The following is a 17,471-nucleotide window of genomic DNA, read 5'->3' on the forward strand; positions in this document are numbered from 1 at the left end:
AGAGGCTTTGGTTATTTTCACCACCCCTATTTCCTGCTGCAGCAAGGATCAAGCAGAACTATGTTTGCAAACCCATTGGTTTGCTAAGGTTTACAAAAGTCCTTCCAGAGTTGGTCAATATCAAGTTACAGTAGGGGCCACTGTTAGGTCTATGCACTATGCATCCTCAAAAGAATGAAAACAATGTCCGTGAGTTGTGTCTGCCGACAGTTGATTCAGACTCCTGACCCCAGTTATCCTTCCCAGAAAGCAGTTTGATAACCACTTTGCCCAAATGAAAGGAGACTCGGGATAAATGTTTAGAGATGCTGCCAGGTTGTGCTTGGAGGGGGCGAGGTAGTTGTAGAGCAAGCCAATTTCAACCCAGCAATGTTCACAGGTTGAGAAGAGTTAAGATAAGCCCCGTGAGAAAATAGATACTTTTAATGGCACTGCTGAGGCCTTTAGAACAATCAGTTTTGCACCTGCATCTAGTGGTGGGTTTTTAATATTTAGGTATTAATTTATTAGGGTTGGGGGGAGTGGAGGGGGATGGTGGAAATTTCTTGCTTGATCCAGAAATTTTGTCCAGTTCTGTCTTTTTTTTAATTGCACCCAGCAGCTGCCAGACTCAGGTGAAGTTGACTGAGTGCCGCACAGTCAGATGTGAAGGAAGGATGGTCATGTGGCTGTGGGACTGGACTAGACTTGGACCCAGGGATTCGATTCCCAATTTGCCATAGACTGATTGCATAACCTGGGTCAAGTCACATAGGGTAAGATGGTCATGAGTGACATTGATGGGACTAGCTCCTAGTGTTTAGGTCACCTTTGGAAATGGCACTTCAGGCTTCTAAGTCACCCACAGACATCTAGACGGCAGTGCTGAGGCATGATTGCAGCTTGAGCTGACATACTTGAGCTAGTTTTCATCTAGCTAGCTCAAGGCCTAGAACAGTGGAGTTCCAGGAATCCAGGGGCATTTGTGCAGCCTGCATCAAAGCGCATTCTGCCGCGGCTTAACTGCTCCGAGCTGGCAGTACAGACATACTCTTAGGCACTTTTAAAGGGCCACGGACTCAAATTTTCATTCATGACCATTGAGTGCAGGTGCCTCGGGTCTTGGTCACCCAACCTGAGACACCTCGGAGCTGATTTCTCTCGGAGGTTGATTGCCTGCAGCTCCCATTGGCTTCAGTTGGTGCCGTGGGCCCTCAGCATCCCTGAAAAGGAGGCCAAAGGTATCTCCAGAGAGGTACTGAACAACTGGGGCACCAGCACTCAATGGGCACTCTTGAAAACTTCAGCCTTAATGGCTCCGTGCCTCAGTTTCCCAGCTGGGGATAATGGTCCAAATTCACAAAAGGTATTTAGGCACCCAAGTCTCGGTTTTAGGTTCCAACAGGACCCACAAACCTTCCACCTGGCTGCCAGCTAACCCTGTAGGTGCCTAAACTCACTCTGTGCCTCAAATTTCAGGGTAAAATTTGCCTAAGTTTCTGCCTCTGGGCATGGGCACTGCTGCCTCACCCTAAGCAACCTGGGCACCTATCTCCTGCCTAAGGCCTGGTGCGATGCACATACCAGGGGAAGATAGGCATTTGCCCAGCTGTCCTGCCTGCCTGGTCTGATCTGGCAGGAATGCTCAGAGGCCATCTACCAGCTCAGGTCCCATTCAAAGGGGAGGGTTAGTGCATTTACCTAGGATGGGAAAGGCCCCGGTTCAACTCCCATCTCTGCCTGCTGGGGAGAAGTGATTTGAATAGGATCCTCCAGAGCTCTAACCACTGAGCCATCTGATGGGGGGCTCCCTCAGTCTCTTCTGCTGAAGCTGTTCCATTGTGGATAAATACGTAACTAGCCATTAGAGCTGGAGCACTGGATCCTGGGCCTTCCACCTACCCGAACTACTGGACTAGAGAGTCATTCTCTTTCTGTCTGGCCCAGTGACTCTAAAGCGTTAGTCCACCAAGGAACAGCTTCAGCAGGAGAGACCGAGGGAGCCCACATCAGAGTATCGCACAGCCCAGTGGATAGAGGGGTGGGAGTGGGAGGGGGTGGGAGACCCCTGTTCACATCCTTGCTCTCTGCTGCTTGAGGAGGGAGTTGAACCTGGTTCTTCCACATCCCAGGCAGCGCTCTAACCACTGAGTGCAAAGTTATAAGGTGGGCATGTTCCCACCCCCCGTTGTGTGTGGTGAGGCAAGTGCCTCACTCCTTCTTCTATGAAATGTGCATCCGAGCCAATGATACTTTCCTACCTTGGCAGGGGTATTGCACAATCAATCCATTACTGCTCACATAGCACGGTGATGGGGACCATACACATACTTAGGCTGGAGACTTCTGTTCATACAGCTTATTTGGGGAGCTGGTAGGATTTTCTAAATGCTGCATTCCTCCTCTCTGAAAATAAGATTCCATTTTGATCATCAGAAACCGGTATTCTATACAGCAGGCAAAACAAAAACAAAAAACAAAATAAGCCCAAACTATAATCAAAACAATATTCCTGTAAAGACACTAGTAATAAGAACAATAATTTTTTAAAAAGCCGAGTATGGATTAAGACCTGTAAAAATATCCAAAAGATGGATTTGCAAGTTCTGAAACAATTTGCAAGGCTTTGAAGCTCAAGGTGTAAAAGTCACCCCGGGACTACACAGTGCAACACAGACAGTCTTAACAGAGGGAAAAAAATGAGATTAAAAAAAAAATCTATCTGGTCTTGAGTTACAATCACGGAACAACCAAATCGAGAGGTTCATTGGTCTTGAATAGCGTTTGGCTCTCATGTAACTTTAAAATCTCTACATTAAAAGTAAAACAAGGGCTATTTGGGATTTTAAAACCATTAAATCAGCCAGAGAGCGAAGCATTCTAGAAACACAGAGTACTAGCTGCCATTCTAGTCAGTGCAAGGGTCCAGGTCGTCTGCTATCTTGTGGCCAATGGTGGCTGCTCCAGAGGAGGGTGAAATTCTCTGGGTTCCCGCTGGGAATCAGCTCATGCCCTGCAGCATGAGGATGGAAGAGCCTTGTGGTTTTACCCACAATGATCTCATGACAGATGCTGTTCTTATTCCAATTGCAGGGCTAATCCTTTCATTTTAGTCCAAGTGTTTCTCTTCTCTTGCATATGCTGAGACAGGGAGTACAGGTCAGCGCTCCTGTTCATGAACAGTATGTACTCTCCCAGACTGCTAAGGCCTTCACTTCTACTGGCAAAATTCTGGCACTGTCAGAAAGCCCACACCCAAGCAGGAAATACAAGGCAGACGTGTTCTGGCCTCCACCCCAGAGGGGTGTTCTGGAGCAGGGCTTAGGGCTCCAAGGGGATGTGGTGCAATGAATCAATATGCTCCAGACAGCAGAGATAATTGCAATATGAACACACGTACCCCAGAATCCTGGCCCTTCAGCTCCAAAACGCACTGCTCTCTCACCTGAGCTAACGGAGAACCCCCCTAGACAAGAGTCGTAGGAAAATCTCCTCTCCCCTGAGTGGAAAACAGTAGGCCGGTGGTTTTCAGCCTGTGGTCCATGGACCTCTGGGTATCCGCAGATTATGTCGAAGATTTCCAAAGGAGGCCGTGCCTCCACTTGAAATTTTTTAGGGGTCTGCAAATAAAAAAAGGTCGAAAACCACTGCACTAGGCAATGTCCCACACCCCCCGTCCCCCGCCCATTGCAGCCACAGCAATAGCACCAACGCACGCAGCTCATTGTTCTGGGTGTTATCTACACCCAAAAATTCTATTGCTTTAACTATCCCCGTATATTTAGAGTGATAGACCCGTGAGGGTGGATGCAGCTGTACAAGAATAGCTTATTCCCACACACAAAGGGGAATAAACTATACCAGAATAAGGAACCTTTAAACCATTACAGCTGTGTCCACACTAGGGTTGTAGCAATACAACTCCATTGGTAAAAATCACCTCACACTGAGGTTGTTATACTGATACAAAATTCATATGTAGACCAAGCCAAAACAGGAATAATCTACAGGGTGTCTGTGGCCACACCCAGTCCGAATACACCATATGGTTAAGCATATTTCATACTACAGATCCATAGCAGGAAATGCATCATATGGCAATCACACACCAACAGGGAGTGTGAAATAAAACCTAGGGTAAGATGTAACCCCACCCACTGGGACAGTAGGTCTCATAACCAGTGAATTATATACATGTAGATTAAAAACTTTATAACCCTTTCCCAGCCCTGGCAAGCAAAGACATTTCAAATGTCTGAAGAATGCATGCACACAATTCCCTTTGACTCTAGGAGCCATTAGTTATGCCCGCCTTAAGGTTTAAAACAGACCCTCCTTGCCTGATGCTTAAACGGTACTGGATGCTGTCTTAGCACTGATCTTCCATATTGTATCATAGTTACAGTGACCGGAATCCAGGTGTACCGGTAAGAAGTGGCTGCCAGTACTGGTGCCCGTACGCAGCCAACGTTAAAGCGACCATACCAGCAGGGTCGCTGATGGTGGGGGTAAAAGTGGCAGCTGCCCCGGGGCCTGGGGAGGAGCAGTGGCCAGAGCCCCAGACCCTTTTAAACCACCACCGGCACCCTGGGCGGCGCAGGCCGGGCAGCGCGGATGGGCTGCGTGGGGAGGCTGACCCCCCCAGCCCCGCCCCTTCCATCCGAGGCCCCACCCTTCTGGGGGGCCCGAAGCCGGGCCCCATACCAGTAAGTCGTCTGTGTTACTTTCACCCCTGCCGGAATCCTAGGGCAGCCAGTTGAGGTCACTCAATTAGGGTGAACTGCAAAGAACGGGGCAGACAATCCTCAAAGCTGGTGGATATTCCAACGCTTAGATTTACCAAGCCAGCACAAAACGGCTTCTTTATTACCTCACTGGTTACTCAGAAGCCAACAACACAGGTTCCTGAAAGTGACCCAGCCTCAGGCCTCCACGTAGGCACCCAAGTCATATCTGACGAGGATTAATGAAAATTTTATTCATCATACAAAAAAGGTCCCAAGGATCAGACACGTTACCGCCCAGGTTAATGCATGTTCCACATCTTACCCAAACACACGCTTACAACCAATGCTTATTAACTAAACTAAAATTTATTAAAAAAGAAAAGAGAGAGAGTATAGGTTAAAAGATCAATATACATACAGACAATCTCGAGCTTCAAATTCATAGCAGAGATGGAGAGCTTTGTAGCTGCAAAGAGTTCTTTTAGAATTTAGTCCATAGGTTATAGTCCAATATCCAATATCATATTCAGGGTGTTCCAGTTTAGGACTTGGATCGCAATCTTGCAACTCAAACTTCCTCTGATGAAGCTTAAGCAGATCTGAGATAAAAAGGATTGGGACCCAAACATCTTTATACAATTTCGGGCCTTCTTTGACAGGTTGGAATCCCTCAGCAAACATGGGACAGTCATTTCCTAAGCATCACCCGGTAATTATTCACACAGATTAACATAAGGCAATTGCCTGTTTTTCCACCATTTACAGAGGATTTGCTATACACTTCAAAGAGAGATGAACACAGTGATAGCCTATGTTTATAGTTCATTTAAATGTTAAGATGTTCTTTTGATCTCTGAAGTAACAGAATACCACACAGACAGGGACTGCTTGATTACATTGTTGATTTCTACCAATATATTTGTAAATACACAAAAACACAAACTTTATCTGCCCATATGTTTTTAAGGGTTGAATTTGAGCCATTTATCCTGTAGGATGCTTAACCCTTTCTGGTCATGCATCACAGTTACTGTAACAGACATAACACAATGGGTTAAGGACAGCTGTTGAACCTTATCACTGAACTTGTGTGCTTTAGAAATTATTTTTGCTTTTGGTTTGAACGGTTTTCTTTTTGTGGCTTGATAAGCTGACATCTCAAAGGACGTTATTGGAACTTGCAAGGAAGGAGAATACCGGTTTCCTCTCTCTCGTCAACTGCTGCAATTCTACTTTGTGGTTATTTTCAATTCTGCATTGGCCAGGCACTTGTGTAAAGAAGAATGCTGTATTGTCAGAATGCCTCTCTTCAGCTAGAGCCAGACAAGTTCAAGGTAACGTGAACATAGAAAGGGAGACAAGATGGGGCAGAGATGCAAAGATCAAAACATCAATGGTTCCAAAATAAAATGCCAACAGCCAATGGAAAATGCAACAACACGTCCTTGCTGTGACTGTCGCTCATGCAACTTAAAAACTGGCATTGCCATAAAGATTTGTACAGTATTTCCTACAAAGGGTGCGGAGGGCATCCTTGGGAAGTTCTCTCTGCATAATGCATTTGCTGTTTCCAGAAAAATAAAGTTTGCTGCGGGCCCACCTGTCTCCAAAAGCAACTATTTATGGATGTAAAACACTCCTTGTATAGGGCAGCTTCAGGAGAACAAATGTTGCTGTTAGAATCTGCACTAACAGCAAAGCAACTGGCAAACTTTCCGGGATCTGAGGTTTGTGTATTTGCTTGAACTTCTTTAATTACTGTAAAAAGCCTTGGGAAAAAAGTACTGTATCTATAAGTTTCAGCTATAAAAGCCCATTTAAGAACCAGGGAGAGAACTAGTTTAAGATTTTCTCTACACAAACCTCAGTCTTACATCAGGAGCTTCCAGTTAGATGCAGAACTGTATACGAAGTTAAGATTTGCGCGGGGGGGGTAAGCTGGCTATTAAAACCCACTTTTGAATCCCCTGTATTAGGAGAGTCTGGGTTTTGGCAGGGAGCTGCAGCGCATGTGTGAGTGTATATTAGGGCAATACGGGACAGAGTTGAACAGAAGGATTTTCGACTTTTCCTCCTAAGCTAAGGATGTTTTTGAGCCACTTGACGTAAGAAATATCCTAATTAAATCCTGGAGTGCAACATCTTCAGTATTCAGCGTGAAATCATTCACCAAACAGAACTGCCTAGGGTGAACCTGATGGGACCAAGGAGATGTCTCCTTGAGGTCACAGAAAGTCTGAGACAATGTCCTGATTTTGAAGCCCAGCTTCTGTTTTTACAGGAGGACTTGTCATGCCAGATAGTTTCGCTCCCATCTTTAACTGTGCATGCAAACATCAGTGATTCAACATCTAAGAACTTGTCTACACAGTGAAATTGACTGGAATAAGGACAGTATTTCAGAATAGTACCCCCTGTGGACACACTATTCTGGAATAAAAGTCACTTTGTTTCAGAATAATTAGTATATTTCTAAAGCAGACTAATTATTCTGGAATTAAAAAAAATCACATTTATTCTGGAATACAGTGGCCACATGGGGAGCTATTCCAAAGTAACTATGTTGGACAATTTCCCTGTGTAAACAAGTTGTCAGGGCCAGGTCATGGGCAGCTGTACCTAGTGGTCAGAGCCAGAGTCCACCGTCAGGAGTCAGCTGGGTCAGGATACCAAAAGATCAGAAGCAGGAGACAAACCAGAGATCAGAACCATAAGGGAGAGGTCTGGAGCCAAGCCACATCAGGAAGTCAGGCTGGGGGAGCAGGAGCTGTTATTCAGAGAGCTTCCTGTTCCTGTTGCTTAAGTAGGGGCAGCAGGCCAATCAGCTGCTCTTGGACTCTGCCACTGGGATGTCAGGGATGGAGCCTCAAACTGGGTCTGGGCTTCCTGGGTCCTGGGCCAGCTATTGTCAGCAGGCTGCCAGGTGAAGAGTTGCAGCGTGGCTGCTCCTGTAATCCCTGTGGCCCTGGGTTTGAGGCCTATAGGTCACAACACAAGTCCTCACTCTCTGGTCTGTAGGCACAGTCAAGGTAGCTAGACATCCAATCATTACTAATTGCTGTTGATGGGTGTCTAAACCCCCTAGGCAGCTTTGAAAAATCCCACCCCTAAATGGTAGCATTTGTGCCCACACTTAAGATCTGCTCCTGGAGGGTGCTAAGCACCCTCAACCACCCAATGACTTTGCTGGGAACTGAGGATGCTCAGCCGACTGTAGGACTTGGCTATAATTGTGGGACAAAACAGTACCCCACAAAACCATGCCTGCAAAAACAGAGGCCAAGTATGAAATCAGCCCAGCATGAAATCTGCCTTGATAGTAACATCTGGCACATCAGAATAGCCCTATCTATTAAGGATTCACGTCTCCAAGGGGATTTAGATGCACACGTCCCATTAATTGCAATGGGGGGGGGTGGGCATGTCAATCCCAAGTGTGGCTTTGGAAATCCCAGCCTAATTGTTTATTCATTTTCACTCAAACAACATAAAAGATTTACTCTCCACTTTACCCTGAAAAGCCTTTTATCAACTAAGTACAGCCTCACTTTTCTGAATCTCAATTACCCAGAAGTTCCTGTTTGAAACAGGGTCATGTACCCTAATGTCTCCTAATCACATTGCCCAAACTTATCCAGCCCCCGCAGCATGCAAATAATCAATGCTGTAACGTGCTCTATTGCTACGAAGCAACAAGCCAAATTCATTCCTGGTGTAGGATCATTGGAAATGAATGGAGTTGTAGAATCAGATATGAATTAAGATCATTGTGCTGACCTATATGCTGGTGTGTGGCCTACAGAACTTATTAAGGCTGTGTATCACTAAGACTTTGGGACGAGGTATTATTCTGCTTGATTTAATTGCGAGAATTAGTCCTCAAAAGATGTTACCTTTTCACACGGGCTCTTATGGAAGAAGGTCAAAAACAAAAAACCTTGAACAAAAAGGTCTGTAACTGACTTGGCTATACTGCTTCCTATTTTAAAGATGGCATCAAACTGTGTTATTAAACACAAGAACATTTCTCACCAGCTTTAAATTTTACATACATAACCCATTGAAACTAAGCAGATCCACCTAGGAAAATGTTGAAGCTAAAGCGGATCAAACACAGCACAATTGGAGAGCACAATTGGATCAGGTCAGTCAAAACATTTTTTCAGTAATTTTTGAATCATTTCAATTTTGATCTTTTTGAATTAATTAATTAATTTTTTTAACCATAAATTAACAAATTTCTAAACAAAAAGGCATTTTGAACTGAAAAATTTTAACTTTTTGTTTTGAAAATGTCAAAACAGGACATTCTGACAATTTCAAAACTTTGTTCAAAGTGGGGAACTCATTGAATGCAACCCTTTCCCCATAAACAGTTTTGACTTGGTAGTTTCTGACAAAAAATGGGTCAATGAAAATTCATCAGACAGCTCTAAGCATTAACCCCATTTTACAGGCTTGGAGTTATGCAACATGGGGTCCATTCTGCAAATGATATGCAAACCTAATTCCCATCTGAGATCAAGGGAAGAATTACGTACAGTTTGGGTTTATCTACATGGCCCTGGAATTTGGACTATAGGGTATGAAATGCAGTGCAAAGCGGCAGGTTGTGTTCCAATTGCCCTGTGTGGACATTGCTGGGGCAAACCGAAGGGTACTTCGTTCACATTAACATAGTCCTGTCTGAAAGAGGGCTAAGTTAATGCTAACTAGTCTGTATCTTTTAGTTCACACCAACAGTGTCCACTCAGGGTAGTTAGAGTGCAACAATTTGATGCACTCTGCAGTTCGTGGCCATGTAGTCCACACTGTGGCACAGCATAGACACAGCCTCAGGCCATGTCTACACTACAAAATTAAATTGACTTATGACAGCATACAGCCATCGCCGTAATTATATCACTTGTGCATGTCTACACTTTGGTCCTCATGTCAGCAGTGCGCATCCTCACCAGGAGCACTTGTATCGATTGTACTGTCAGTGTGGGATGGCTCCTGAAAGCCAGTAACAGTTGACGTCAGCAACACAGTGTCTATATGGACACTGCGTTGAGCTAGCTACGCCAACCTTGACTCTATGCCGCTTGTGACGGTGGAGTTATGAAGTCGATGTGGAGGGTCAGTTACGTCGGCAGGAGTGAAATTTAAGTGTAGACACTTGCATAGTTAGAGTGATGTAAGCTGCCTTGCATCAGCCTAACTCTGTAGTATAGACCAGACCTTTGTCTTGATAAGTGTGGTAGGAAGCAGGACTCCAAGAGCAGTTCATGGGGAGGGACATCACCTCACTCTGCCCTAAGACAGCTTTATTGAACATGACACTGATTGCTAGTCAAACACTTAAGATGTATTCAGAATTCACCAACATGTCCAGATCTACTGTACATTCACGTCAGTAAATTAAACATCAGCTTTCCCGTAAGAGACAATGAAGAGAGTGTTCTTATTTTTGAAAGCTACATTAGTCCTCATCAGACATAAATTACACTTCAGAATGAGCCATACAACAGAAATGTTGACATTGAATGGAAAGTTAATATGTTTTAAGAATAGAAAAAGCATTTATTAAATGTCAAGCAGGATTTGAGTGTTAAAATGGATGCTACTAGTCCAATAATGGTATTGTTTTAAGGCTTTGCCAATGAAATGACTATTAGGGACCAATTATAAAGAAATTAACCAGTTTTAAAATAATTCATTAATTGGGCCCTGTAAAACAGAACCATTCATTAACTAGCTGAAAGAAATACTTTTTAAAAAATTACTTCCATAACTACCGGGCTGCTGAGCTGTGGCTATCTGAATGAGGGAGGATTTTAAACACCCTAAACAAAATATTGAAAAATCCTTTTTTGTAACAGTGAAATACTCCTGATAGAAATTAACCCCAAACGAAGGCAACTAACCCTAAATGAATGAGATTCAACAGGTCTCACAAACACCATTTAAAAAAGCCTAGATCCAAGGAGTGCCATGAACAACCGTATGCTTACTGCCTTGCCATATTGACCACCCATGCTATTTGCACCAGTTCCCGTTTTAAGTGGAGAGGAATACCGCGACGACCACAGTGAAAGTAAATACCAGGATTCAGTAGGTACCCACTTTATTAAAAAATGGCACCCACTCTGTGTTTACTGTCTCAGTGAATTATAATCCGGATCCTTTAGTAGCAAGTGAGTGAGGATGGAAAGGAAATCAAGGAAAACCGACTTCATACAGCAAACGCTCTTTTTCAAGCTGTCTCTCCCATCCACTTTTAAGCAGGTTGCTTCTGTACTGCACAAGTCACACTGTGCCGAACTGAAATTCTTTTCAAAATATTATCCTAGCATTCTCTTTCAGCGTCTGGAGAAACGGGTCTCTTCACTAGACACAAAATCTGCTTTTGCTCTCAAACATTCTGCTCCAGCCATACCAGGCAGACTTTTGGGTAGGGATCAGAGGCCAGGGCGCTCTATTCCATTAAACTTTTAGAGGTGACTTGCAAAGTCCGTTTTTTAAAAAATTGGGCTTGTGGCCATTTTCTGCTTCATTCTGAAGTCTAAAGAAAGCCTGATTATACTTTTTCCTGCTTTCTTTCTTACTTTAGAAATAGCAGAAATGGCAATTCTGGTCTCCCCAACTTTTGCTGAGGATATATACTGTTAGCTTTCTACCTTAAGTGAAAGGCTGCAGGTTTTGAATTTTTAACAAAGCCTACCTTTCTCCAAAATATTCATTAGACATTGGAGTTAAATAATGGCAAGATAAAGTTTTACACAGCGACTAAAAATTCCTTCCCCTTCAATTTGCTTTTGTGATGTTATCAAGGTGACTGGATAGTAAGTGTGGAAAATTGGGATGGTGGTGGGAGGGGTAATAGGAGCCTATGTACGACAAAGCCCCAAATATCGGGATTGTCCCTATAAAACTGGGACATCTGGTCACCCTAGATGTCATCATATCACTACTTCTACACCATAGAGTCTTCCAAGCCTAGACAGGACATGAATTTCTAACACAGAAAACCAACAGAATTAAAAAAAACCAAAAAACCATAGCACCCCAAACCCTAAAACTTTTCAGGTCTTGCTTATAACATCATAAAAAAAAAAGAACACAAACCCATTTCCCTCCGACTTTGCAGTTCACCTTTAAAACATTGTACTACTTTCTTTGATGTTTTAGTCTAAAGAATTTCCTCTTATCACTGTCTTTCTTCTCAGAAGTCTGTTAGCAACTGTAACATACCTAAGGATTGGCAGTCAGGAGTCAACGGTAAAACATTCACCTTTCCAAAAGTATGTAACTGTACAAAACGTTCAGTCAACAGAAGCATCCAAAAGTCTGCTGAAAGCCAGGTTTTCCCTCTTTGTCTGGTCTCTGTGGTGCCACTTCCAGACCGTGTGTGGCTATTGGTTTGAAATACACACAAACACACACCCCATCTGGACCAGAAAGGGAAGGGTTATAACAGTGGAGACTCCCAACCCAACCCGCACTGAAGCCAGTGATTCTTTCATAAAACTTCATACAACCTGGTATTGGCCACTGTCAGAAGACTGGATATTGGACTAGATGGACTATTGATCTGACCCAATATGGCCATTCTTATAGAAATGTAGGACTGGAAGAGACCTTGAGAGATCATCTAGTCCATCCCCCTGTGCTGAGGCAGGACCAAGTAAACCTAGACCATCCCTGACAGGTGTTTGTCCAACCTGTTCTAGAAAACCTCCAGTGATGGGGATTCCACAACCTCCTCTGGAAGCCTATTCCAGAGCTTAACGAACCGTATACCTAGAAAGTTTTTCCTCATGTCTAACCTAAATATCTCTTCCAGCAGATTAAACCCATTACTTCTTGTCTTGTCTTCAGTGGACATGGAGAACAATTGATGACTGTTCACTAGATGACAGCTGTTAACATATCTGAAGACTGTTGAAGGGGGGGACCTGACAGTCTTCTTTTCCCAAGACTAAACACTCCCATTTGTTTTAACCTTTCCTCACAGGTCAGGTTTTCTAAAGCTTTGATCATTTCTGTTGCTCTTCTCTGGATTCTCTCCAATGTATATGCATCTCTCCTGAAGTATGACACAGTACTCCGGTTGAGGCCCCACCAGTATTGATGGGCTCTAGGACCCCGTGAGGTGGGAGGGTCCCAGAAATCCACACATCAATGAAACAGCCTGAGCTCCAAGAGCTGGAGTTGGCTAGCACAGGCCAGACATGGGTTTTTCTTTGCCGTGTAGACATAGCCCATAAGAGGAGCTAAGCTCTGGAATAGATTTCCAAGGGAGGTTGTGGATCCCTGTCACTGGAGGTTTTTAAGAACAGGTTGGACAAACACCTGCCAGAGATGGTCTAGATTTGCCTATCCTGCCTCCTCAGAGGGGGCTGGACTACATGACCTCTTGAGGTCCCCTCCAGCCCTACATTTCTATGGTGTCACTCACTGGACTATCCTTGTTCAATGCAGGTTTTAGCAGAGGTGTTAGGATGCACTTCTTAAAATTCACTTTGAACCCAGCTGAGCAATGAGCTGAGGCACATGTCCCCAACTCACCTGTTCTCTCAGCATGGCCCAGGCCGCCAAGCGTCCGTCCATCCTGGGGTGCTAATAGCAATGCCGATCAGAGCACAGGGATTCCTTCTTGCACACAGGGCACCTTTCAGCTCTGCATTAGCAAACTGAGTATCCAAAGGGGGAAAATGGCACCGAATGGAGAGGAACAGGAGGCTCAAGAAAGCATCAGATGTCTGAGCGCATGTGCTGGGCCGTCAGGCTGTATTTGCTCCAGTCTACGGCAACTGAAGCTGGTATTTCACCTCTTTAAAAATTCCTGGAGAGGAGGGGGGTCTGCATGGGCTGCAATGCAATGAGCAGGCATGGAGGCAGCCGGTGGGATGCATTCCAGCATGACCCACAACGTCACGGGACCAAAGGATAAATTAGAACAGCGGAAAACCAAAAGGCTCAATTTCACTGATGGCCTGACAGCTCCTCAGAAGCCCTGTCTGTGTCAGTAGTGTGTCCCCACCCAGGCAGACCCTGCACCCACGCCCTCCACTGGAGCGCTCACCTGCCACCCTTCCTGAGGCTCGAAAACTCACCCGCTCACTCCTGCTATGGCATCTGCCCAGAGCCCAGAGACTTTCTGCCACCCATTACTGTGCCTCCCTGCCCCCACTGCCATACTCCCCCCATATTCCCGTCCCTACTCCCCCGTACCACCCACTCCCATGCCGTCCACTGCCAGATCCTGCCGCAGCCCTCCCTATCTCCACTGCTGCACCCTCCCGCCACCCACCCGTGTCACCACTCCCACTGCCCTCCTTGCCTCCTATGCCACCCACTCCCACACCCTCCCACTGCCCTCCATGCCACCCACTGCTGTGCCCTCCTGCAACTAGAGATTTATTCCCATCAGCTGCATCCCTTTTCCTTTTCCCTAGAGACCTTTCCTCCCCTCGGGGCTCTCTCTAGCCACTGGCATCCATCCTGAGCATGCTGAGGCCAGTTACCGGGCTATTATTATCATTATTTTCTCTGTATTGCTGGAGTGCCTTGGTCGCCCAGTCCTGGACCAGGACCAGGACCCCCTTGTGCTAGGCGCTGTACAAACCCAGAACTGATGACAGAAGGGAACCAATGAATAGCACTAGGCCCTGAGAAGGCTCTTCCCAGGAAAGTCACAGGGCAGCAGTCAGATCATTTGAAGGGGAGGAGACACAATTTCCCAGCACTGTTCACCACAGCCATCCTATTTCCCAGGGGGACATCAGAGCAATCGCTGCAAGCCACCCCCACTTCTTCCCAGGCCCTCCCTACATGAGTTTGTCCAAGGAGAGGCCCAGCATGAAACAGAAAGCACAGGTCAGGAGTAAGCAGCAGCGGGAAACAGCACTGCAGAGCAGTCCCTGCACTCTACTGGTCTTATCAGTGCTGAAGCCGCTTGCCAGGAGCCAGAACCACACCCACACAGCACAGGGTTTTAATCAATAGACGCAGAGCTGGTTTTATTGAGTGAGCCACCTGAGTGTACACACACACACCCCCCTGCTCCGAGTACTTCCAGGGAAAGCAACAAGAACAAGGAGACTGGCACCGCATCTCAAAACATACCATCCTGGTGCCTGGCTTTATCTCGGAGGGGCCCGCGCTCATTGCAGGAAGCAGGGGAGAGCACATTAGACCACCGGAGCAGTCTGATCAAGGTACCTTCACAGATAGAAGCCACTTCAGCCACGGGGTCCTGCAAACAGTCACTGAAAGGAGACATCACACCGGCGTTTCAGGGATCTCACACAGGAAGATACTTGGCAGCATGGAGATTCGGTGGCCAGAAAGTTGGCTAACAGGTTGAGTGGATTTGCAGCACTGGAAGATAGATAAGAAACACTATTGCCTCAAGGGTGTGTACTCCCTGTGGGATTGCTTCTCAGGTGTTTAAACAGGGCAGGCTGGGAGGGTGGAGCAGCTCTCTAGCATGTCTGAAGCAACCCAGAGAGCTGGGAAAGTGCCTTGGGCCCTCATTTTCCACCACAGGACCTGTGGGGGGGGAGGGAGGATGGGAGGGAGCAGCAGTGAAGAGGAATGAGCAGAGAGCTGCTTGTGATAACCATTTCTCCTCAGACTGTGGCTCAGAGGAAGGGCCAGGTGTTGTTTGCAGTGTTGGTGGAGCTGTGCGGGGCCCAGGATGAGAGAGCACCAAGGTGGGCGAGGTAATATCTTTTATTGGACCAATTTCCACTGGAGAAAGAGACAAGCTTTGAAGCGACAGTGAGCTCAAAAGCTTGTCTCCCCACCAACAGAAGTTGGGCCAATAGGAGATTGGCTGTCGAAAGGAATGGGCAAGTAGATGGGAACGCTGGAGGCCAGATCTGCCCTGCCAAAGTAGGGGCTTGTCTGTACTTGAAATGCTCCAGAGGTGCTGCTGTGAGGACACTCAGTATACTGCTGGGAAGTGTGTTCCCATCACAGTAGTTAATCCACCGCCCCAAGAAGCAGGAGTTAGGTGCACGGAAGAATTCTTTCCATGGATGTAGCGCTGTCTACACCGGGGCTTAGGTCACCTTAACTATGTCACCTGGGGGTGTGTGGATTTTTCACACTCTTGAGCACCAGAGCTGGGTCAAGCTAACTTTTTAGTGTAGGCCTGGCCAAGGTTGCAATTGCTGGGAGCAAGGAAAAGGCTAAGGGGCGGGGGGGTGTTACAGAAGTGCAGGACTCTGCGTGGAAGCACACTTGCCAGGAGTTACTTGGCAAGATGGGCAGGAATCTGAGAGGGGAACTATCAAGGAACAAAGCTGCAAAATTAAACTGATTCCCAAACACCCCAAAATGAGTTGAAATCATGGCATAAAATCCTACATCCAGCAGTTCTAGGAATCCATACAGTCGTCCCTATACGCTCCATAGCCATGCAGCTCAGATCCCTGTATGCTCCATGGACCACTCATGATCTTCTGGACCCAGAGCGAGCAGAAAACGGGTGCTAGCAGAACACAAGCGGGCTGGTATTCATTGACCCCACAAATCTAGCTGCCAGCTGGCTCTACAATTCTTTTACGTCATACCCCCTGCCTTTATTATTAATTTGTGTTACTGTCGCACCAGTGGACCCCAGTGTGTCAAGCGCTGTGCAAACAGAACAAAAAGGCAGTCCCCAGAGTCAGGAAGGTGCCTTTGGACCCCGGGCCCTATTGGGTGCTGTCATGCATTGATACTGGCTCCATTTCTTTTACACCCACTTTAACATTTAGTGGAGTGGATGCCTGTAGGATCACATTAGGGGAAGAAGATACAGGAGCCACTCACAGACCATCTTCTGTTAATCAACAGGAGCGTCCGTGCTTTGTAATGTAATTGAGGTCTGGCACATGGAGCTAGCCAGACAATAGTGCTTGTTAAATTTCACTTTCCAGCAGGGAAATGAAACACTTTGATCCAGAGGGCAGACTCGGCTGCTGATATGTATTACAGAGCATGTGGATTCGAATGAATTATATAGCACACACGCTGATCAGGTCACTACCTTTTTATTATTGTTATTTGTCACACAGTAGCTGAGCGGATACTGCTCAGATACATAGTAATTGCTTTTGCCCCACACAGTTAAAAGCTAAGCATACAAGACAGAGCAAGGGTGTGAGGGGAAAGAAACACGGACAGCTGAAGTGACTAGCCCAAGGTCGCACAGGACGGGACTAGAACCTTGCTCTTTGGACTGTCAAAACCGAATCGAGAAGCTGCATTCCTACGGCTCCGCAAAATCCTTGAACTTTCCCTTTGAATCCTGAGTGGAGTCTCCAGAACAGTCAGATGGGAAACCAGATCAGGGTTAACTACCAGCTGGATCATTTGCAGTCCTTGATTCCTTAGGGGCCCACGGCTAAAAAAGGAAGAAAAAGCACGTGGAATGAGACAAGATGGGCTCAGAAAAAGAAAAACAGGAAGAGAAAATATAAGCAAGAACTCTGGTGGCCACAGGTTGCCTTCAGAGACAAAAAAAGTGTGCATTTCCTTGTTTGTTTCTAACCCTTGAGACAGTATCACGAATGCAGGAAATTGCATATTTTACTGAGATGTTTAAAAAAAAAATGAAACTCTGCCATGGAATTCAAAAGCAGAGAGAGAAGTATTTGTCTTCAAATCTAGACTTACCTGCCTCACCCATCAAGGGCTGCTGGCATCTGTACACTACCAAACGGATCCTATTTAAGCACAGATATTAATACACAGTTGATCCCAGTCCACATTCAGGCTGACTGGGTT

Source organism: Lepidochelys kempii, chromosome 10, assembly GCF_965140285.1.
Source record: "Lepidochelys kempii isolate rLepKem1 chromosome 10, rLepKem1.hap1, whole genome shotgun sequence".
NCBI lineage: Eukaryota > Metazoa > Chordata > Testudines > Cheloniidae > Lepidochelys > Lepidochelys kempii.